The 25,768-nt window shown below is 35.2% G+C and overlaps 1 protein-coding gene and 1 pseudogene across 11 annotated transcripts in view; one reads left to right on the plus strand and one right to left on the minus strand.

Moving 5' to 3' along the window:
• MAPK10 (mitogen-activated protein kinase 10) overlaps positions 1 to 25,768 on the plus strand; it is a 557,027-nt gene that overhangs the window by 350,584 nt on the left and 180,675 nt on the right. The gene's annotated exons all lie outside the window — the stretch shown is intronic.
• On the minus strand, positions 3,606 to 4,106 carry LOC125164492 (S-phase kinase-associated protein 1-like; annotated as a pseudogene).

Below are 25,768 nucleotides of genomic sequence, written 5' to 3' on the forward strand. Positions count from 1 at the left end.
GTGAAAATAATAACTGCTTCACCTATTTACTACCAAGGGGCTTGCATTATGTGAAAACTCTTGGAACACCAAGAAAGTCTTTGAGGCTTCTAGACCTGAACAGTCTCATCTTCAGATCAGCATGGCCTGGCATGCAGCCTTTACTCCAGTAAATATAGGCCATACAGTCATTTTCATGCTTTTCTTCATGTTCTTTCCTTGGACTCTAAAGTTTTATTCCAAGAAAAGCATAGGAAAGTAAATAAAAATTAAATAGAAGAGGAGGAGAAAGCAAATATATATTATGTTTCTCCTTTGTCACTCCTGATATATATTTTTATGGACCTAGAAAATTGGGACAGTGGTTTAGTTGAGCTAGATGACTGAATTTAATTTAAAGATACATACATTAAAAAATAGATTCTGTTACATATCTTTGCAAAAATAATGTCCCAGGGAAATGATTGCAATCCCCTAGATGAATTTTTGCCTTAGTGGGTATATCTATTAGAATCTAAACAAATCTAACTGGTAATTTTGCTTATGTTTGTAGCATAGTCCAGGGGTTGGCAAACTACAGGGTCAACAATTCTGGTCCACCAACTGTTTTTGTAAATAAAGTTTTATTGAAACACAACCCATGCTCATCAGTTTATTTATGGGAGAGTTAATATTGTGACAGAAACTATATGGCCTTCAAAGCCTAAAATATTTGCTTTGTTGTCCTTTATGGACATTTGTTGTTCCTGTTAAAAATGAACCAATTTTTGTTTCTCTGTAATGTAAGGACACTTAGTTCATATATATCCTAATGCCTGGGGTTCTAAGAACAGGGCTAGCTTCATGGGCACTTGATTTAATACCCTACTATTGCCATCTTGGAAGAATAATTGTTGAAAAAGAGGCTATGCATTTTCATTTCCTCAGATTATGTAGCTGGTCCTAAGAACACATATTTTTGCAACATTTAAAGATCAAGAGTTTCTTCAACTCAAATGTGAGGGAAAAATGAATTAGTATTCCTATAATTATGCTTCTACATAAAATCCCAGATTTAACAAATAAAAATACAGGATACCCTGTGAAATGTGAATTTCAAATAAAAACCAAATAACTATTCAGTATAAGTATGTCCCAAATATTGCCTGTGTTTTGTCTGGTAACTTTACTTCTACACATTTGATAACAAGCTCTTTAGGGGTAATAATAATGTATGCATCATAAATATCTACATCATAATCATAAAACATGCTATAGAAATCATTTTTAAACCAGGATAATTCATTAGACTATTAAAAATATACCTCCTTGCATTTTGACTTTCTTATTAGCATCTTGGGTGAAGATTCTAAACCTTATCAATTCATATTTTTCTGATGAAATTTTAAATGGAACTAAAATTTTAATATTCCCTCAGTGTACCTTTTCTAGTTATCCCAGTTGTAGATTTTTAGGCAACTTTTCCCAGGGCTGTTAAATTGCCATTCCTATCTGAGCAGATTAAAAAGGTGATTAATAAAACAGAAAGTAGATTAAGTATTTAAAAGTACAGAGATTTTATAATTAAAAATGAAGCAATAAGTGATAAAAATGTTGACCAGATGTTATTCAATATTTTGGGATTAAAATGAAGTAGTAATATTTTGCTGAAATTTAATTTGCATAAAAATAAAGGTGAATAAATCAAGGGTGGTTTTAAAGAAATAACTTATAAATTAGTGCTATTGTAAGGAAATTAGCAAGATGAACTTATGTAAGTACAATTTTCTTAGGACAGGGCTAACATTAATTTTCATATATTTGAGTATTAGGCAAGTGAGTGATATAATCAATAATTTCAGTAGTCTTCATGGTTCCTCATTTACATGCAAGCAGAATATTCAAAATATATTTATGAGATTAAATTAGTAGTGATAGTTCATTTTCTTAAAAATTTTTTTTTAAGTTTATTTATTTTGAGAGAGAGAGAGAGAGAGAGAGCATAAGTGGGGTAGGGACAAAGAGAGAGGGGAGAAAGAGAATCCCAAGCAGGCTCTGCATTGTTAGCACACAGCCTGATGTGGGGCTTGAACTCACGAACTGTGAGATCATGACCTGAGCCAAAACCAAGAGTCAGAAGCTTAGCCAACTGAGCCACCCAGGTGACGCATAATAGTCTATTTTAAAAATTAGTAGCAAACAGTAGGTTATGTGGATATATATAGGGACCTTGCATTCTCTTTGAACATTTCTTTGGAAAATAATATGCCAAATCTCTATGTGTAATGTGCTATTTTCTTAAAGTGGTACAATTTAAATTATCATATGAATTCATGTACTGACAATTCACATGCTTAATCTCCCATTTAAAAATGAAATTAATAACCCTCAAAAAGAAACAGAGTACTCAATGGGAACTACATTTATAATCAATTAAACTGTATGAATTTAATTTTTTAATAATCACTTAAAGATCAAAACTAGGAAATATTTTTTTCCAAACCATGAATGATGATTTTCAGTTCTGACAAGTCAAAATTATTCTATTAACATGCCATTTTAATTTTAATCTGACAAGTATTTTATGCATGTGATTTTTCATAAAATAAAATCTGAAATAGCTACAATAAGATTTCCTATATATTCTATATTTTTAAATTATGCACACAATTAAAAGCTAGTTGTTTTTCTGCATTTTTAGTGGACCATTAAAAAGGTCAATAATTTCCTTGATAACAATTTATCCTATTATAAAATGAATAGTTTTTATATTCAGAGATAGATGCTGGAGAAAAGGAGAGCCTCGATTTTTATGGTTTTTTAAAGTTATCTCTATGTAATCAAAGCTTGATAAACATTGACTATGTAATATTAATAGGATTTCTTTTTTCAGGTGTTGGCATAATGTAGATTCATCTTGATGCCCCCTCCCCCCATATTACTGCCATATGGTCTTTCCATTTTCTTTCTAAGTTTTTATTTTGATTCCAGGTAGTTAACATACAGTGTAATATTAGTTTCAGGTGTACAGTTTAGTGATTCAATACTTACATATAACACCCAGTGCTCATCACAATAAATGTCCTCCTTAATCCATCACCGATTTAACCCATCCCCCCACCCATCTTCCCTCTGGTAACCATCAGTTTGTTCTCTGTTGTTAAGAGTGTGTTTCTTGGTTTGCTTCTCTCTTTTGCCCCCCTATGATTGTTTGTTTTGTTTTTATTTTAATTCTTTTTCAGAAAACTTTTTGCAACTTGTTTTATTCACAATGCCAACTTTTAAAAGGTTATTAAACTAAAGTTAACTAAAAATAAGCTAGGCAGAAATTGCTTTAGAGAGATTTCTAAGATTTAGAAATATTTAGAGATGGAAATCCCAAAATGCCATCTCTCTTATAGAGAACCTACATGTCAGTTATTCAGAGCAAAGAAAAAAGAAACTTTTGATCATACCAGAAGAAACTCAGCCATAAGTTTGGAATCTGTACTCAAACTCCACATGCAAGGAGGACAACATTCTGGTAAAACAACTGATTTGCTGCTGTATTTGTCTACTGTTTGTCTAATGTTAACAGACATTTAACAGAGCAGTGCAACTACTATTTGGAACAATCCTTACAGTGGTACAGTGTCAGGCATAACGTTTCACTTCTCTTCACACCACTGGTTCTCTTGTGTACCTGGGCTTCTTATTCTTCAGTAAAGTCATTTTTGATACTAGAGGTCTTGGGAATCTTCTCAGGAGTTTTCCTCTTAATCATATTGGCAACAGTCTTGCATGTAACATCAAGCAAACCTTTGCTGTGTAAGCAGTTCACAGCCAGAATAAGTTCAAAAAGTATTCCTTGGTCAACTTTTAGGAATTCCTGGTCCCAAACAGGGATATCATCTCTTCACTTTTCTTTGTTGTCATCTTCAGGAGGAGGGGGGTTATCCTTGTGGTGGGTGCACCACTGAATGGCCTTTTAAAATATTGCTGCATTAACATTTGGTAGAGGAACTGGTCATCCTTCCCTTCATCATTCCCAAATCCTCCAATATGGTCTTGATAGTCACAGACTGCTTGGCAGTTTCAACATCAACTTCAAATATCTCTCCATCAGAACTCTGCAACTTAATTGAAGGCATGGTGCTTGGTCTCAAAGAGACTGTGGGCCAGGGGCTGATAAGAGCAGAGCAGCCTCAGATACAAGAAAAGAAAGGCAGAGAATAAGGCCACTACCTGTTTTGTTTCTTAAATTCCACATATGAGTGAAATAATATGGTATTTGTCTTTCTCTGACTGACTCATTATACTCTGGCTCCATCCATGTCATTGCAAATGGCAAAATTTCATTCTTTTTTATGGCTAAGTAATATTCCATTGTGTAATAGATATACACACATCTTCTCTATCCACTCATCAATCAGTAGACACTTGGGCTGTTTCCATTATTTGGCTATTGTAGATAATGCTGCTCCAAACACGGGGTGCATGTATCCCTTTGAATTAGTTTTTTTTATATTTTTGGGTAAATAGTAGTGCAGTTGCTGGATAGATAGTTCTATTTTTAACTTTGTGAGGAATGTCCATACTGTTGTCTATCAGTTTACATTCCCACTAACAGTGCAAGAGGGTTCCCCTTTCTCCACATCCCCATCACCACCTGTTGTTTCTTGTGTTGTTGATATTACTCATTTTGACAGGTTTGAGGTGATATCTCACTGTAGTTATGGTTTGCATTTTCCTGATGATAAGTGATGTAGAGCATCTTATCATGTGTCTGTTGGCTGTCTGTATGTCTTCGTTTGAAAAATGTCTACTCATGTCTTCTGTGCATTTTTAGTTGGATTATTTGGTATTTGGGTGTTGGGTTTTATAAATTCTTTATATATTTTGTAAACTAACCCTTTATTGGATATATCATTTGCAAATGTCTTTTCCCATTTTGTAGATTCCTTTTTAGTTTTGTTGATTATTTCTTTTGCTGATCATAGGGTTATTTTGATGTAGTCTCTATAGTTTATTTTTGATTTTGTTTCCCTTGCATCACATGATATATCTAGGAAAAGTTGCTATGGCTGATGTCAAAGATACCTGTGTTCTTCTCTAGGATTTTTATGGTTTCGGTCCCACATTTAGGTTTTTAATCTATTTTTAATTTATTTTTGTGTATGGTGTAAGAAAGTGGTTCAGTTTGCATGTAGCTGACCAGTTTTCTCAACACCATTTCTTGACAAGACTGTCCCCCCCGCACCCCACTGGATACTCTTTCCTGCTTTGTCAATGATTAATTGACCATATAATTGTGGGTTCATTTCTGGATTTTCTATGCTGTTCTGTTGATCAGTGTGTATATTTTTGTGACAGTATGACACTGTTTTGATCACGACAACTTAGTAATATAACTAAAATCCAGAATAGTGATGCCTCCAGATTTGCTTTTCTTTCTCATGACTGCTTTGTCTATTTGGGGTCTTTTGTGGTTCCACGCAAATTTTGGGATTGTTTTTTCTAGCTCTGTGAAAAATGCTGTTGTAGGGATTTTTGATAGGGATTGCATTAAATCTGTAGATTGTTATGGGAAGCGTAGACATTTTAACAACATTTTTTCTTCCAATCCATAATGGAATGTCTTTACATTTCTTTGTGGTCGTCTTTAATTTCTTTCATCCATGTTATATAGTTTTCAGAGTACAGGTCTTTCACCTCTTCAGTTGGGTTTATTCCTAGGTATCTTATTTTTTTTTGGGTGCAATTGTAAATGGGTTGATTCATTAATTTCTCATTCTGCTGCTTCATTATTGATGTATAGACATGCAACAGATTTGTGCCCATTGATTTTGTATGCTGCAACTTCACTGAATTAGCATATCATTTCTAGCAGTTTTTGGTCGAGTCTTTAGGGTTTTTTATATATAGTATCATGTCATCTACAAATAGTGAAAATTTTACTTCTTCTTTGCTGAATTGAATGCCTTTTTCTTTTTGTTGTCTGATTGCTGTGGCTAGGACTTTCAGTACCATGTTGAACAAAAGTGGTGAGAGTGGACATCTCTGTCTTATTCCTGACCATAAAGAAAAAGGTCTCAGTTTTTCCCTATTTAGGATGATATTAGCTGTGGGTTTTTCATATATGACCTTTGTTAGGTTGAGGTATATTCCCTCTAACTCTACTTTTTTGAGGGTTCTTATTTATCATGAATGGACAATGTACTTTGCCAAATGCTTTTTCTGCATCTATTGAAAGGATTATATAGTTTTTATCCTGTCTTTTATTAATGTGATTTATCAGGTTGATTGATTTGCAAATATTGAACCACCTTTACAATTCAGGAATAAATCCCACTTGATTGGGTGAATCATTTTTTAAATGTATTGTTGGATTCAGTTTGTTAATATTTTATTGAGAATTTTGCATCCATGTTCATCAGGGATATTAATTTGTAGTTCTCTTTTTTAGTGGTGTCTTCATCTGGTTTTAGTATCAGAGTAATGCTACCCTCATAGAATGAATTTGGAAGTTTTCCTTCATTTTCTATTTTTTGGAATTTGAGAGGAATACGTATTAACTCCTATTTAAGTATTTGGTAGGATCAGCCTGTGAAGCCCTCTGGACTTGGATTTTTGCTTGTTTGTTGTTCTTTGTTTACTGATTCAGTTTCTTTGCTGGTTATTGAACTGTACAAGTTTTCTATTTCTTCCTGTTTCAGTTTTGGTAATTTATATGCTCCTAGGAATTTATCCGTTTCTTCTAATGCCAATTTATTGACGTATATAGTTTTTATAATATTCTGTTATGATTGCTGTATTTCTGTGGTGTTGGTTGGTATTTCTCCTCTCTCATTTGTAATTTTATTTACTTGGGTCATTTCTCTTTTCTTTCTCCTCTAAAGAGAGGTTTATCAATTTTATAGATTTTTTTTCAAAGAACAAGTTCCTGGTTTCATTGATTTGTTTTATTTTTGTCTGTTTGTTTGTTTTGTTTTTAGTTTTACATCATTTATTCCTGCTCGAATCTTTATTTTTTCCTTCCTTGTGCTGACTTTAGGCTTCATTTGCTGTTCTTTTTCTAGCTCCTTTAAGTGTAAGTTTAGGTTGTTTATTTGAGATTTTTCTTGCTTCTTGAGGTAAGCCTGTATTGCTATATACTTTCTTCATAGGACCACTTTTGCTTGCATACCAAAGATTTTTTACTGTTGTATTTTCTTTTTCCTTTGTTTCCATGTGCTTGTTTAAAAAATTTCTTCTTTGATTTTTTAGTTGACCCATTCATTGTTAAGTAACATGCTGTTTAGCCTCCATGTATTTGTGCTTTTTCCAGATTTTTTCTTGTGGTTGACTTCTAGTTTCAAAGTGTTGTGATCATAAAAGATGCATGGTATGACTTCAGTCTTTTTGTATTTGTTGAGGCCTCTTTTGTGGCCTAATATGTGATCTATTTTGGAGACTGTTCGCTGTACACTTGAAAAGAATGTGTATTCTGCTTTTTAAGGTGGAATGTTCTGAATATATCTGTTAAGCCCGTCTGGTCTAGTGTTGTCATTCAAAGCCATTGTTTCCTTGTTTACCTTCTGTTTAGATGGTCTATTGATATAAGTGGGATGGTTAAGTTCCCTACTATTGTTGTGTTATTATCCATTAGTTCCTTTATGTTTGTTATTAAGTTTTATATATATATATAAGTTTATATAAATTATATATAAGTTTATATAAATATGTAAGTTTTATATATTTGAGTGTTTCATGTTGGGTGCATAAATATTTATAATTGTTATGTCTTCTTATTTTATTGTCCCCTTTGTTATTATAGTGTCCTTCTTTGTCTCTTGTCAGTCTTTGTTTTAAAGTCTGTTTTGTTCAATAGAAGTATTATGACTCCAGCTTTATTTTGATATCCACTTGCATGGGAAATGTTTCTCTATCCCCTCACTTTCAATCTGCGGGTGTCTTTAAGTCTAAAATGAGTCTCTTATTGGCAAATATTGATGGATTTTTTTTTTAATTCATTCTGGTACTCTATGTCTTTTGATTGGAGTGTTTAGTCCATTTACATTCAAAGTAATTATTGATAAATGTGTATTTATTGCCATTTTATTACTGGTTTGTGTTTTTTTTTTTTTCTGGAGATTTTCTCTACTCCTTTCTTGTCTTTCTCTCATATTTTGCTGATTTTCTTTAGTGATATATTTGAATTTCTTTCCCTTTATTCTTTGCATGTTTATTAGTGGTTTTTGATATATGGTTATCTTCTGCATATAGCAATCTATGTTAAGTTGCTTGTCATTTAAGTTTGAACCCATTCTTTTCTCCTCTCCTCCCCACATTTTAGGTATATATAATTATTTTTTACATCATTTTTTTTGGTGTGAGTTCCTTGACTTATTTTTACAGAAATAATAATTTTTACTGCTTTTATGTTAACTGCCTTTATATTGCCACTTTTGGTCTCTCCTTACCACTCAAAGAGTCCCTTTTACTGTTTCTTGCAGGGCTGGTTTAGTGTCATGATCTCCTTTATCTGGGAACCTCTATCTCTCCTTATATTATAAATGATAGCCTTGCTGAATAGAGTATTCTTGGCTGCAGATTTTTTCCATTCAGCATTTTGAATATATGCCACTCCCTCTGGCTTGCCAAGTTTCTGTTGAAAAATCTCCAGCTAGCCTTATGCATGTTCCCTCATAAGTTAAGGACATCTTTTGTCTTGCTACTTTACTTTTAAGATTTTTTTTCTTTGTCACTATATTTGCAAATTTAATTACAATATGTCTTGGTGTGAGCCTGCTTTTGTTGATTTTGATGGGAGTGCCTCTTGGATCTGGATGTCTTTTTCCTTCCTCAGATTAGGGAGGTTTTTCAGCTATTATTTTTTCAAATAAATATTCTGCCTTCTTTTGTCTGACACTTCTTCTTCTGGGACTTCTATAATATGAATGTTATTATGTTTGATGGAGTTTCTTAAGTTTATTTTCATTTCTTCTTTCCTTCTTTGGTTGAGCTTCACTTTTTTCCATTACTTTATCCTTTAGGTCATTAATTTGTTCCTCTGATTCTTCCAGCCTTGTGTTCATTGCATCAACATGTTTCTAATCTTTTTTTTTTTTTTTTTTTTTTTAAATTTTTTTTTTTTCAACGTTTATTTATTTTTGGGACAGAGAGAGACAGAGCATGAATGGGGGAGGGGCAGAGAGAGAGGGACACACAGAATCGGAAACAGGATCCAGGCTCTGAGCCATCAGCCCAGAGCCCGACGCGGGGCTCGAACTCACGGACCGCGAGATCGTGACCTGGCTGAAGTCGGACGCTTAACCGACTGCGCCACCCAGGCGCCCCAACATGTTTCTAATCTTGTTTATTGTACTTTCATCTCTCATTCTTTTTTAAATTTAAATTTCAGTTAGTTAACATACAGTGCACTATTGGTTTCAGGAGTAGAATTCAGTGATCATCACTTACATACAACACCCAATGCTCATCACAAGTGCCCTCCTTAATACCCATCACCCATCTGGCCCATCTCCCACCTCCCTCCCTCCATCACCCCTCAGTTTGTTTTCTATTATTAAGAGTCTTTTGTGGTTGGATTTATTCTTTGTTAACTCTTTTATCTCTGAGGTAAGTGTCTCACTGATGTCTTCTATTCATTTCTCAAGTCCAGTGAATATCCTTATGATTGTTGCTTTAAATTCTCCATCAAGCATGTTACTTATATCTTATATCTGTTTCACCTAGTTCTCTGGCCATGGCCTTATCTTTCTCTTTCATTTGGGTTAAATTCCTATATCTTCACATTTGTCTAAGATTCTGCTTCGTTCTCTGTGTTAGAAAGCTAATTATATCTCCTGCTCCTAAAAGCAATGGCCTTATGAAGAAGAGGTTATGTAGTACCCATAGCATGGCACTTCAGGAAGTGTCTCTGGTGTGTGCTGCGTGCACTCTACTATTATGTTTTGGCTGTTCTATTCTCTAGGCCAGTTGTCTGCAGAGACTCTTCTTGCCTGCTGTGAGCAGTGTCTGGTCCCTGGCCTGAATTTGGTGGGCTTTAATTAGATGTGCTCTGGTCTGCTTGTGAAATAAGACCTGTCACCACCTCCATCAAAACTGAGGCTCTGCAAAACTCTCCTGTCAGGAGACATGGTGTGGGCAGGGGTTTGTGCTGTCTTCTGGGGGAGGGGTCTATCCACTGGGACTGAGGCAAGTGTGACTGAGAGGGGCAGTTCCATCAGAGCACAGGGTGGTAGGGCCTAGTGTATGCAAGTTAGGCAGCCAGTGTCCCACTGTGCTCTTCCCACAAGTGGTTCTGTGTTTATGCTGAGGGATTTTATATTTTGTTTGTTTGTTTTCCCTGTATAATAATGCCATTCTTTGAGAATCTCTGAATAATTTTAGTTTGGCTGTACATAATCCCCAAGGCTGGTCTAAATGTCTTTTGGGACGGATTCTACCTTGTAACTGATTTTGCTGACAGATGAGAAAATATTCTAGAGACCTGAGAATAGTAGTATTATCTATTTGTCTTTTTTCAAATAATTGTAATATTCAAAGTATATATTTACATTTTTTGCCACTCCCAGGCGAACAAATATGTGGGGGTAGCTATGAGAATGCCCCCTTTTCATTTCTGGTTCATTAGGGGTTTTATGTTTTCATGACTCACAAGACAAACTGTGACATTCACAATACATTATTATTAGATATAAAACTTTTTTAAAAAAAAATCAAGGAAAACAATTCACCAAAGCCATTGAAAACACGCTTCCAAGTGAAGCCAGGTAAATTGGATTTATAATGCTTTGGGAATGTATATTTCTCATGTGCAAAACTTAATAATTTGAAATGATATTGGTAAATATTTAGGGACAGCCATATCAGACTCTTAAGAAATTCATTCTCACTATGGAAATGGTCTTCAGACATACTTGTAACAGAGAACACAGAATTCTTCAGCATATTGTCCTAACATAGAATGGAAAATTAAGTTCCAAGCACATCTGTCATTTCATATTTTCTGAAACTATCTTTGAAACTCTTGAGGAGAAGTTAAAGTGATGGCTTCCTCCTAGATTCTTACATAGTTGGGTAGCTCATTCAGAAACTGATTGAAATAATACGCAATTCACAGTGTTGAATTAAAATCTTAGAGGAAAATATATTTAAGGTTTGATGTTCTTTACTATACTAGCTTGTGTCCTACAAAAGAATTTCAAAATAATCTTAAAACTCTGGATAATGTACTATAATTATGACTATTAAACAATGATCTTTTAACCTGTCACTAATAATATGCTGTTTTTCTTCTATTTTTTAAAACTAATTGCATTTCTTTCATTATATTTGCATACAATAATTCCAAAATGCACTATGATCTTGAAACATAACTGTCCACTAAAAGTCTGGTAAAGTGGAAAGTGGAAAGAAAATAAGTATTGGATATTTAGACACCCAGGTGATAAAACAGAAGCTTGTTTCTTATTTATCATGTGAATTCCTCACACACTTAGATTCCATTTTTTATAAAGTCATGCCTGCCAAGCTCACCTCAATGAGAATCACGTATATGAGCACATGCTGAGAGCTAGATTTTTAACTTTTAAGAAATGAAATTCCATATTTAATTAGCGTGATACATGTACCATTTGCATTACCCTGTATGCTGTCATAATTAAAAGGCTTCTCTTGATGTACTCTCAGAGAAATCTATTGATAGAAGCTTCTGTTTCCACTTTCTCTTTTGAAATGCATATGCATATGTGTTAAGATATCTTATCACTATCTATACTTATAACTATATATTTATTGGGTTATATATCCAGGGATACATTTACAGAGAATATATAGGAGAGAAACCTAACAATAAATCTTGTATCAGTGGGCACCAAGAATACAGTGTCATCTGGAAATATTTCCTATGAAATGTGACCAGGTAAATAATATGTGTTAATATATATTTTTAAAGTTTATTTTTTAGAGAGATAGAGCACAAGAAGGGGAGAGACAAAGAGAGAGGGGGAGAGGGAGAGAGACAGACAGAGAGATAGAGAATGGATCCAAGCAGTCTCCACACTGTCAGCGTAGAACCTGATGTGGGGCTCAAACCCACAAACTGCGAGATTATGACCTGAGCTGAAATCAAGAGTCAGACATTTAACTGACTGAGCCACCCAGGCGCTCCTATGTGTTAATATTTTATTAGTAATTATTAAGTGTAAGAATTTTAAAATAGGAATAAATGATATATTAACTCTCTTTTTACTTCCTGATAAAATATGACAACTGTGTCAGGGTTCCAAAGACCACTGCCAAATTTTGAGATTCATAGGAGAACTCACAGGACTCAGAATATAGTTCCACATACAGCTAGGATTTACTAAAGTGAAAGGATGCGGGGTGCCTGAGTGGCTCAGTTAGTTAAATGTCTGACTTTGGCTCAGGACATGATCTCATGGTTCATGAGTTCAAGGCTCTCATTGGGCTCTGTGCTAACAGATCAGGGCCTAGAGCCTGCTTCAGATTCTGTCAGTCTGTCTGTCTGTCTGTCTCTGCCCCTCCCCTGCTTGCACTCTGTCTCTCTCAAAAATAAACATTAAAAAAAATTTAAGGTGAAAGGATGCAAAGTACAATTAGCAAAAGGAAAAAAAAAACCATACAGGGTGACGTCTGAAGGAAACCATGCTCAAGCTTCCAAGAGTCCTCTCCCAGTAGAGTATCACAGGACATGTGTAATTTCTCCAGCAACAAATTATGGCAATATGGCTACCAGGGAAGCTCAGTTGGGACTCAGGGCTTAAGATATTTATTGGGGGCTAGTCATGTTGTCCCCTTTGTCTGGCACATACCAAAATTTGAGAGTCTCATAAGGTAAGCAGGTGTTCAGCATAAACCACATTGCTTGCACATACAGTTTTGACATTCCAGTCAATTCTGGCAATGGCAGAAGCATCCCTCCAATCCAAGTTTCCATACTTTAGTCAATGGCTGTAATTTCAAGCAGGCCTTTTGAAGGATAGCAGTCTCAGGCCTGCTATTAACTTTTTTACTACACAGAAACCAAATATATTAAACTATTTAGATTCTTGTTTGGGTATTAAAACTTTTTTCCCCCTAGGGTATTAATGTGCTTTAGTAGTTGAATTTATACACTAATTGGGAGACATTAACTTCAAAGTTTCTTTAGGCCAACCAAACATCTGGTGTCTATAAGTTTTAGATTACTGTGAAGTAAATGAGGATTGATTTTCATTGCAATAGAGAAATTGTTTTTAAGATGTTATTCCTATAAATGGTGAATCTCATTCATTTTTGGTAATTTTTATTTAACTTCTATTTCAAAGGTAAGGTTCTCTTACTCCATATCTCAAACTTGGAAGAAAACACAAACTGAGGTATATATAGTCCTATGCAGTGACTATGTTCTCTTAAATTTCGGAGATAGGGGCGCCTAGGTGGCTCAGTCGGTTAAGCGGCCGACCTCGGCTCAGGTCATGATTTCGCCGTCCGTGAGTTCAAGCCCCGCGTCGGGCTCTATGCTGACAGCTCAGAGCCTGGCGCCTGTTTCAGATTCTGTGTCTCCCTCTCTCTGACCCTCCCCCGTTCATGCTCTGTCTCTGTCTCAAAAATAAATAAACGTTAAAAAAATTAAAAAAAAATTTTCGGAGATAAAGGGAAGAAATACATATGTTCATGATTTAAATTAATAGGGCTGATTTTGGGTTATTGATATTTGATTTTCAATTACTCTGTCTTCTTCAAATCATTCTTTATATTTACCCAGACTGATCATTTTAATGTTTTTAATGTTTATTTATTTATTTTTTGAGAGAGACAGAGTGCAGTTGGAGGAGTGTCAGAGAGAGAGGGAGACACAGGATCCAAAGCAAGCTCCAGGCTCTGAGCTGTCAGCACATAGCCTGACATGGGGCTCAAACTCAAGAACCACAATATCATGACTTGAGCCAAAGTCGGAGGCTTAAGCGATTGAGTGACCCAGGCATTCCCAGACTGATCATTTTCATGCACAAGTCTGATAATATGATGCTTATTCTGAACCCCTTCATCCATAATGCTTGCTCTGACTTTCAGTCACTCACATTTCTCTATGTTCCCTCCAACATTGTGTTTTTGCCAATGTTAGTCCTTCTGTCTGACATTCTCTACACTTCTTTTTTTATCTATCTACTTCTACTCATTCTTCAGCTTTCAGCCCATATATCACTTCCTTAATATTTTTAACTGACCAGGATTGATCCTATTATAATAGATGGGCCAGCATAGAATCATACACTTTCTTTCTCTGGAAGTTGTCACAGTTGAAAATTGACATTTCTTGAAATGATATTGATTAATCTTTGTTATTACCATTAGACTGAAAACCCCACTATATCCTCAATGTGTAGCAGAATTTCAGGCCTGTTGTATATCAATAAATGTTTATTACATGAAAACTTTGGGCTGTTTTCATTTGTTCATACCCTTGGGTCATCAGAATTGAGGTAGAGATCTAACTCTCTTACATATGGAATTTTGGATATATATAAGGCAACTAAGCTATAGCTAAAACAAGACCTAAAAAAAAACTGTGGCATATTTAAGTCGTTAATGTGGAGGAGTGTTATGCTCACTTTGCAGAGGAAGAATGGACCCCTACTCAAAATTTATTTCAGATGTTGAGACTATGATGTCATTCTGCACCAAGCGTGTATGAAAAGACTTATTACTCACATAGTGAGGCTTTCTGGGGAGAGCAGGGCATGTTCCTAAGCAGGTCCACACAAAAGACCACCCAATGAGACTATATGTTACACAGGATTTCAGTCTTTCTCCTAAGCACTCTGAAGAAAGGGCCAATTCCTGAGTGAAACATACATCCCGAGCCTAGCATCAGTGGTGGTATATGTTGGAATCAAGACACATGTTTTAATCTGAGATACACAGATAGGTCTTGGCCAAGACACACGATCCAGGGCCACTTTAAGGAAGGCCCAATCCCATACTCTAGTCCCTACATACCAAATAGTGAAATGTCCTACCTAGGTCAGTTAAATCCTAACAGAAGCTCAGTAGAACTCAGCAAATGTAGCACAAAGTAGCATAGCTCAAAGCACAAGCTAGTCAGTAGGCAGCAGCTCAAAGTGCATGCTCTTCAGCAGGCAGAAGAGTCCATTAGCAAGCCAAAGCAAGAGTAGAAAGATCCCCAGCAATGGCAATTATCATCTAGACATGCATGCTTTGCCAATTGTTATGGTCACCTTGCAGAGGAGAGATGGGTCTCCCACCCAAAATTTGCTTTAGATTTTGAGAATAATGATACCATACATGCACCAAGACTGTGAAAAGTCTAATTACTCATATAATGAGACTTTCTGGGGGGGGAGAGCAGACATGTTCCTAAGCAGGGTCAAAAATGGGTTTGAGAAAACAGGGAAAGGAGACTGGGTTGGGATTTTACTGTGATTAGGGGTGGGGCTGAGATGAGGGTTTCTGTGTGCAGTGCTCAGGACTTGACTGGTTTGAACTTCCTGATGTCACCAAAAAACGGAGCATCTGAGCTTTCTTAACAACTTGCCCAGACAGAAGTGGGGGAGGTGATGGGAAAAGAGGAGAGCTGGAAAGCTGTCAGCTATCAAACATCAAGAATGAAATTAGACTCTATATAACATGAGGGTAGTAAAGATCTGCATGTACATTTCTGAGTAGCCTATTTTGCTGTTTGAAGTATGTTTGTTGATAGGAAATGTTGGGTATATTATTTTTATGTAAATAATCCTATTATATGTGTTAAAAACCATGCCCAAGATAACCTTTCCTGCTCTCTTATTCTCAAATTATATAATATGATATAAAGGTTTACTATAATACTGATTTACTAAGTCAATTATTGGCATTGCATGCTTTAATTACTATTCTGTGAGTCTAGTTCAGCATCATGAATTCCATCTGAATTTTATTGTGTTGTCATACAGAATTCATGTAGGAAGTCAGTCAACTAGAATGGGCAGGGGTGGGGTTTCTGGATGGCTCAGTTGGTTAAGCATTCTACTCTTTATTTCGGCTCAGATTGTGATCTTCTGGTTTGTGAGATGGAGCCCTGTGTTGGGCTCTGTGCTAGGCACGGAGCCTGATTAAAAATCTCTCTCTTCCTCTCCCTCTGCTCTCTCCCACTTGTGTGCATGCATGTGTGTGCACACACTCTTTCCCTAAAAAAAAAAAAAAATTAAAAAAATATATAAAAGAAAAAAATAATGAGCATGAGCAAATAAACTTCTTATTTGGACAGTCATTACAATTTATGACTTCTCTGTGGCCACAATATGTAAATATTTATTTAAAAGATCAAATGTAAAGCTCAACCAGTAGGCCGATTTAATAAGAGTTCTCGTAAGAGTGGCCTCTTTTTCAGTTATGTAGGTTGAGGTTGGTCAGTTCTGGCCTTGCAGTTTTAAGTTGTGCTTTGGCATCATTCTCCTAGAAGTTGCCTAATGGCATGAATCTTTCACTATACAACACTTAATTTATTTTTAAAATGGTCTGATATGAATAGAATGTAAATTAAATGTGGTAAAGCATTCTTTTTTTGTTTTGCTCATTGCTATACCCTCACAATGTCTGAACAATGTAATACTAGCTATTGAATAAATACCTGTAATTGGGTTCTTTGACAAGTACTTTTTGCCTCTTTGACATTAAAAATAGCTAATTATAATTTTGTTAAGTTATAAGCCTAATTTCAATTTCAGAATTTTGGTGTTCCTCAGAGTACCATGTTGTTTGTTTAAATTTAAATATATTAAGACAAGTAATTAGAAACAGCAATCCACTGGAAACTTTAGAAGGAATAACACATAAAGCGATTTGTTAAGCTTATGCAAGTACACAAATTAATTATGTTTATTTGGTACATTTGATTTTAATTATATAGAAATCTCATATGAGCCCAATAGCAGGTTGTATATTATAGTTAGTTTTCAAGGGAACTGGATATGTAAGATTCTTATTTTAGATTCTCTTTCTTTTTCAGGGAACTACATCATCTTCTTATAGTTTCTCTTAGTTTCCTTTTTTTTTAAAAAATATTACTGAAAATACTGTGAGTGAATAAGAATAAGAAGTATGGATTCAGATTGCCAGGGTTGGACTTTGGGCAAGTTTCTCACCCCTCTGTAACTCAATTTCCTTATCTATAAAATGTGGTTAACAGGAGTAGTATCCATCTCATAAGATTATTGTGAAGATTAAATGAGATAATGCATGTAAAGCATTTAGCATAGTTCTGGGCACATAAGTGTTCGATAAATTTTAATGTTTATTAAATTTTAGTGATGACTTAAATGTATCATTGTAGTAACATGTGGCTCAATTTTCACTTCCATAGCCTCATTTTGAAACACAACTTATTCCTTCATATAATTTATAGTCTCTTAATTTTCTAATTTAAATTCCCAAGAAAAGCCAGATCAACTAGGTTAGCGTAGTCTAATCAGTTGTGAAGGGGTTAAGTGTGGCTCAAAAGATACAAAGCATGGCTTAGACGGTAGGGGCTGTGGGCCTATGGACCAACATCTCTAATTTAGTAACACATATGCACTTATACATACATACAAATACCCATGTGTGTGTACTGCTCATTTTCAGATGAGATTGGGTGTGTTCAGGGTGGTATGGCTGTAGAACTGTGGTTTTCAAATAATTGCCTATATCTATAGTCAAATAACATGAAATATCAATTAAGCTATTTCATTAATGGAAATTATCTTATGATTAGTCAATGATGTGAAATTTATTTATACAATTGGTTTGCTTAAAAAGTGTGTTTGCTTATGTGTTTTTCCCCACATTTGGGAATACTTAATCCATTTGATTTTTTTTTTTTTTTTTTTATTTTTGGGACAGAGAGAGACAGAGCATGAACGGGGGAGGGGCAGAGAGAGAGGGAGACACAGAATCGGAAACAGGCTCCAGGCTCTGAGCCATCAGCCCAGAGCCTGACGCGGGGCTCGAACTCACGGACCGCAAGATCGTGACCTGGCTGAAGTCGGATGCTTAACCGACTGCGCCACCCAGGCGCCCCATGATTTTTAAAGTATTTCAAAGTTGAAATAATATTTATGCTAGTAGAGGTTATTTGAAATTTAGTTGGAACTATATTTTATTTTCCAAAGAAAATTCGTTGACATACAGATTTTAACAAACAGAAAGCAAAATTGAAAAGTGATTAAATGTGGTTTAAAACAAAGAGGCTGGGAATATGTTAGATATGCTTTGGCAACTCAGGCTAATGTTATCTTTGACTATTGGTTCTGTGATAAAATGCATTTCTAGGGCAATTTTACTTTTTTGCACTTTGCAGCTGAAAATTTCCATATATTTGTAATTTAGTCTAATAGCTCTTAGCAAGGAGGACTATCTATATTGAATTTAAAATCTTCTCAGGGGAGGTAAAGAATATTCTCTCCTATACTTTTCTAGGTTTATCCACCTAAATAACATAATATTGATTTTAATTATCTAGTCCAGATATCTACGAAATTATCTAGTCCAGATATGCGAAAAAATACCTAGAAGTTTTCTTTAACTCAGAATGTTATGAAGAGGATGACAGAATTCATTGAAAACATCAAGCCAATTTCCCTAATGAGATCAATACATAATTGAATAATGAGGGAGTAATGGGTTCCAGTATTAATTTCCAGTTTTTCCCCATTAAGGAACTAGTGCTAATCTTTAACAATTTACTGGGGGAAAGTTTCGGTATTGGTTCTAAGTGGACCTTCTCCAGGTACTATGTGGTTTTTGTTTAATCTCTACTCTGCAAAGATCTATTTTTTGCCTTTGTTAGGTTAAGCAGAAAGGGATTCTGTAAAAGGGTTCACAGATCTTTCTGGATGGCTGGAAGACCAGTCCAGAACCAAGGGTTAAGGCATAGGTAAGAGCATAAAAAATGGAATGATTCTGCACTCTGATGCTTCTAGACACCTGCTACCGCTGCCTACTCCCATTATTCATTGCTACCAAGCAGTTCTCTGGCTGACCTAGTGCTATGTATTACTTCAATGTCTCCCTAGCTTCTCTGGTCTGTGACTAGTTTCTTAGACTTTCCTTGCCCTCAGTGCTTGATATTTTTGAGGCACACTAGTCAAGTTCTGTTGTTGTTGTTGTTGTTGTTGTTATTGTTTTCAGAAGTCTTTTGATTTGGGTTTGTCCACTGCTTCTTTTATGGTTAGACAGGGTTTGCAGGTTTTTTTTTTTTGGAGGATACCACAAAGTTAAGTGCCATTCTCATCATATCATATAAAGGGTTCATGAATTCAACATGACTTATCATTGATAATTTAGCCTTGATCACCTCTTTGAGGTAGTATTGGCCAGGTTTCTCCACTCTAATATCACTTTTCCCCCCTTCTATACTCTGGATATAAATCACTAAGGAAGTTCACCCTGGGGAATCAGGAGGTGAGATAGTAAGGTAGAAATTAAGTTTCTCCTCCTGGAGGGGGTGGATATCAACATAAATTATTTGGAAACCTTCTGTAGAGAGACTTGTCTCTTCTCCCCCATTAATTTATTTACTTAATAACTAATTTATATCAATTATGGACTCGTGTATTTATTTTATATTTTGGAATAGAATTCAATACTACATTTTTTATATTGTTGCTTAAATGGTTCCACATTTGGCCATTGGTGACTCTTTCAGATTGGCTCTGTGCCCCTTTGGCATGCCTTCACAGTATTTTCAGTTATGATGTCTCTTCAATTTCTCAGGTATCTAAGATATCACACCTGTTGGTGCACTGCACTTCAGGTCATCGCTTGTCAAAGTTACAGCAGTTGTTCCACTAGTGCATACTAGGCCTTATTCCTAGTGATGGGATCATCCTTACCAGACAGGTTATCCAGATCCAAATTCCATCTTAAAGTGGGCTTCCCAGAACTATTCCTGGTATCAACTTTTCTAGGATGGATTTCCTGGGCAACATATTCTGAGCTAGAGTGATGCTTTGGAGAGTGTTTTTAGAAAAACACCTGTAAGGAGGTAGGAACAGCAGCATGGGCAGAAGGTGAAGCCAAACTACAATGCATTTCCCATGGGGAGCTGTGAAGTTGGGAGTGACCCTACAGAGATGCCTTCAATTAAGACAAAGTGTGTTAGGGGCTTGGGGGCTGGTACCCCACATTCACTGGGAAAGGGGGATAACTTTGGGTAGAGAAGCTCCCTTTAGCAGTGGGCCATTCCTGGGAAGAGACTCCGCTGTGTGCGGTCAGCAGACAAAACTCCCAGCAGCTGGAGAAATGAGTGGCTGAGTCCTGAAGGGGGAATCCAGCATTGTGACACAGAAGCCACTGTAAATGAGAAATGTGCCTGTTTTATTATCTATAAATATGTTTGGTCACTATAATTTCTATACTGTCTTGTTTACTGTAAAAGATATACTAGCAGAGTAGCCATCCAATATGGATTTTTCCTCCTACATTTTGAACTGTTCCTGTCAAACCACTGACCTGTAAAAGCCAGTGACATGCTGAATGGCATTTTCTCAACACATTTTCTCAGGATTTACACCTTCATACTCTTCCTGTTTAGTTTGATCCTAACCTGTAAATGCTTTCTGGATCCGAACTGGATTTTTTACATTTCTGTACTTTTCCTTGGAGTTTAAATCCTGACTGTCAAAGCTGATTGACATTTCCCAATTCCTTTCTACTCAGCGGGCTCTGTCCCAGCTGGGATAGCTGAAGTCAGCTTTCAATTCAAGGAAAGGGAGAGCTTCCAAAACATGTTCATTGGAGAGGAGAGTGATACAAAAAATAAAAATGTTCATCTTTGGCGATATTCAATTTGTTCCTTCAAAAGTTCCCTATGTTGTGAGATAATTAAGACACAACTGAATCTACTGAACATATTTAAAGGTTATAGAGGGCCTAGAGATTAGGACAGAAATTAATAAACAAACAGAGATGTTTGCCCTGATCCAAATGCTAAAATTCTAGATACAAATGCCATTACAAATATATTAGGCTGAGTATATCACTAGAAGAAACCAAAAACATTGTGTTTGTTGTTAAGAAATACTCATACAATTTGAACTAGCTTTTCCAACTTTAAATGCAAGTGGAGTTCTATATATATGTGTGTATATACATATATATATACATACATATATATATATATATATATATATATCCTTCTAAATACCAACCAGTTAATTATACAATAAATATATGTAAAGGGGGAAAACAAAATATTTCTTTTGCTTTTAAGGAAAACTCTTGACATCCTTGCCCTTCTTCCCTACCTGTGGCCTGTCTACTTATCAAAACGTAAATGTTCTGGGGTGCCTGGGTGGCTCAGTTGGCTAAGCGTCCAACTCTTGATGCTGGCTCAGGTCATGATCTCACAGTTCATGAATTTGAGGCCACAATAGGCTCTGTGCTGGCAGCATGGAGCCTGCTTGGGATTTTCTCTCTCCCTCTCCCTCTGCCCTTCCCCTGCTCTCATGCACTCACATTCTCTCCCCTCTCTCAAAATAAATAAATAAACATTTTTTAAAAATGTAAAGGCTCTGTTACCATTGTTGAAAAAATATGGACATGATTCATGATTCTTAAATTCTTTTGAAATCATATTACTCCTGGCACCCCAGGATATGTTCTTTTAAAATATCCATTGCACTGGGGTGCCTGGGTGGTTCAGTCAGTTGAGTGTCTGACTTAAACCCAGATCATGATCTTGTGGTTAGTGGGTTTGAGCCCCATGTCAAGCTCTGTGCTGATGGCCCCTGGAGCCTGCTTCAGATTCTATGTTTCTCTCTCTCTCTGCCCCTTCCCCACTTGCACTTGTCTCTGTCTCTCTCAAAAATAAATAAACATTAAAAAAGGTTTAAAAATATTATCTGTTGCACTAAGGCTAAAAGAATAAGAGAACGTTTGATTTTATGTGAATTTATGGCCTGCTTTTTTCTGCTTGAAGCATTGGGTTGTGCTATGAGTTTGTATTGGCAATATCCCAAATACCCTCTTTTTATTTCTTCATTCTGTGAAGTTTTGACTAAATTAAAAACAAACAAAACTTTATGCTGCTAAATGAGATGAGTATCTGTTTGCATTTGTGTTTTCTGAAGTTTGTACTTTAGAATTTAAAGGGTTGATTGTGCAAGATAGATGTATGCTAATTATATCTGCAGAAGGGGCTAGTCAGATAAATCTTTCCCCCATAGTGGAAAGAAACCATGAGGGAGGCCATGAGAAAGGCTCTAGGTAGCAGTAGAAAGAGGGAGAAGTGGAAGGGACAGAGAGATGTATAGATAGAAAGGAAGGGCAACAGACCTTGCATTTGGGTCTTTGGGTGGTGATAAATATGTCCCTACAAAAAGAGCTGGCTTGAAACCATGGAAAAAGCTGCTTCCATTTTCATCCTCTTTTTTACTTATCTCTACTTCAGAGTTTATGGTTAATTATTTTTAGAAATCATTTCCCTTTTGCCCTCTTCACTCCAATTTAGTTGCTAAGTGACTGGAAGATAGAGTGACCTTTGAATTTATTCTTCTCATTACGTTGTTAGATTTTTCCACATCACTTAAAGGACCAAGTTGTTTGTGTAAGTTCAGCACCTCTCCAGGATTCAAGTTGACATTTCACCTAATGAATAGCCTCTATTGGCCTGGTTATTGTGGGGATACATAATTAAAGCAATAATGCTACTTGTTTAGTGGAATTAAGATTTCATTTTGCCTTTTGACTTAATTGCCCAAAGGTTTCTTTCTTTTTTTTCTTGCTTAAGACATATTATTATGTCCATCTGTGTTAACATGAATATATTTTTAAAAGTCAATCCTTAGAAAAATTTAAAAGTTACTTTAATGGTAAATTTTTAACTTTGAGGATTTAAAAATAAACCCATGTATATGCAAATATTTTAATTTTATGGAAATTCCATAAAGGCACTGATTTTCACCTTCTATTTTTGAATTCTTCAGTATTGTACATGACTGTCCAGTATAGCTACCTGACATACAGTGGATACTAAATACATGGATATTTTTCATTTAGTCCAGGTGATGGGAATTTGAATTTTCTTTTTGAAATAAGGTTAATATTAAAAATGTTTTTACATATTATAGGGAATTCTGACCAAACCCAAATGCTTTAGTGTGTATCACTATTGCTGTGTTTACTTTTTGGGACTTGTAGTCTTTATGTATTTATCCTCTGTGATGTGAAATGTTATCTATCTATCTATCTATCTATCTATCACGTTGTATATATAAGAAACATACATTTGGTACTTATTATGTAAAAGGCACTATATGCTTTACAAATATCATCTTATTAATGTAGAATCGGTGAGGAAAACAATGTCATCTTTCCTTTCTGGCTCCTATTTAGAGAAGATCATGTGTAATTCATATACAAACACATACAAACCTAGAAATTATTACAGATGTGTGGAACATGAGGATGTTAGAGGCTGGGTATTGTGTGAGTAGAATTATAGGTGTGGTGGTGGTAGGTACATAGGGTTTCATGAAGTAACTGAAGAGCTGAGTTTTATACCTCTTGATATTTGAATAGCAAAATGTCTTGAGGAATGTTGAAGAAAAAGATGTAACTAGGCAAAGGTAGTGGTTTATATACCTCACCTGGATAAAATGCTTTTTGTGATTGATAGTGAGATCTAAACTGGTGGTGTCTGTTAAAACTGTTAGAACCAATTTAAGCAATAATTTTCCAAATGAAAAGGATGATGAAAAAATCCTTTTTCTCTGTGTTAATGTCATTCTGTACAGGATATTTTAGAAAATTAAGTGAAATACTTGTGTTTAGGTTCGGGCCCCAGATACATGAATTTTAGGTAGAATTAGAAAACAATTCCTGAGAGGCCATTTCTAATTTATTTAAAATGTTTGCTGGTCAGTGTTTTTAGAAATTTAATCTGTGTTTACTACATAACATTTATCATATTTGAATGTGAGTCCTTATTGCCTCACTGATGATGTATGAATTTGGAAGATTTCCTAACCATTTATTGTTAGGTCTTAAGTTTCTTATCTATGAAAAGAAGTTGCTTAGATATTTGTTATGTTTTCTTTCAGTTAAAAAAGAAACTGAAGGAAGCTTTACATCTGTTATTTTACTATACACTGTAGTAGTATTCTTAATTAAAAAGATGCAGTCTTCACTGTAAAACTGAAAAATATATAAAAGCACGAAAATTAAATATGTGCACATTTCTATCTCTATAAGACTATACTCATATCTGTTTTTTAAAAAAGATTGGGGTCATATTGTAACCCATTTTTGTTATATTTTTCCACTTGACAATGTATTGTGAACATTTATACATATTGTAATTTATAAATGGCTAAATGGAATTATGCTATATGCTTTTAACGTGCTTTTATTAATCTATTTTTATTGAACATTTAGTTTTTCAATTATTTTACTGTGAATATGCTATGGTGAACATTCTTATAGATTAATCTTTGTACAGATACTTGATTATATCTTTGCCATAAGTACTTAGATATGGAATTATTTAAATTTAAAATGCACTTGTTGGGATGAGCACTGGGTGTTGTATGGAAACCAATTTGACAATAAATTACATTAAAAAAATTTAAATGCATTTTAAAACAATCGAATACCTTATTGTCAAGTTGCCCCTACAGTTTGTATCTATTTTAATTTGCAACATATAGCAATTCATTTAACGAATATTTATTTAGTGCTATTTTACATTGATATGAATAAAGTAGGATATTCAAATAGATGTCTGGGAGGAAGATAGCAGGTTAGGTCTGTCCTCCTGCATTGAATGTTAATCACCAAAACTTCAAGAATTTGAGAGGTAAAATAATATCTTATTTTTTATTTCTTTGCTGTTAAGCAGAAAACCTTTTTTTTTTAAAGTTACTTTGAGGGTGGTTTTGTATTGGGACTATTTTATTGCGCTCCCTTGCTTGGCTTCTGAGTCCCCATTTGATGAACGAGGGGGGGTGACCTCTAATGTTTGTTACTTGTCCTCCAACTGGTTGCAAATTATAGAATGTTTTTGCCATCAAAATTAGAATTTTTCTCATCAAAATTAGAGAACTTTACTTTCTATTGTATGTTGGTAGTAAACTGATCTTTTGTTTAATGTTTGTTTATATGTTTTATTGTTCTCATCATGTTGGTTCTGTTTTGTATTTTTTTCTTTCTTATGGTTCCATTGCGTGTTTTATTATTTTTTTAAGTTTATTTATTTTTGAGAAAGAGAGACAGAGACAGAGTATGAGTGGGGGGAGGGGCAAAGACAGAGGGAGACACAGAATCTGAAGCCTGTCTCCAGGCTCTGAGCTGTTAGTACAGAGCCTGACGTGCAGCTGGAACTCAGGAACCAGGAGCTCATGACCTGAGCCGAATTAACTGAGCCATCCAGGAGCCCTCTATTTTGTGTTTTAAAGTGACATTCTAAGGTACCATTTTTCTTAGTTTAATACTTATATACGCATTAGCCTTCCTTCAGTCCAATTGTTCTGTTATGGGGATTCTGACTCTTATCTCTGGTTGCTTTTAGGATTTTATTACTGTGTTGGCTGCTCTTCGTACTCTTTTTAGGCATGGATTTATTCTTATCTATCCTGCTAAGGACTTCAGTATGTTTTACAACTATATAGGAGAATTAACTGTCATTATCACTTCAAATATTGCCCCTTGCACATTTGATTTGCTTTGTTCCTTCTGAAACTTGTTTTATTTATTTTGGACCTTGTTATTCTATTGCCTGTATCTCTCGATCTTTTATATTTTCCATCTCTTTATTAGTATGTGATAAATGCTTATGAATCTT

Source organism: Prionailurus viverrinus, chromosome B1, assembly GCF_022837055.1.
Source record: "Prionailurus viverrinus isolate Anna chromosome B1, UM_Priviv_1.0, whole genome shotgun sequence".
NCBI classification, from domain to species: domain Eukaryota; kingdom Metazoa; phylum Chordata; class Mammalia; order Carnivora; family Felidae; genus Prionailurus; species Prionailurus viverrinus.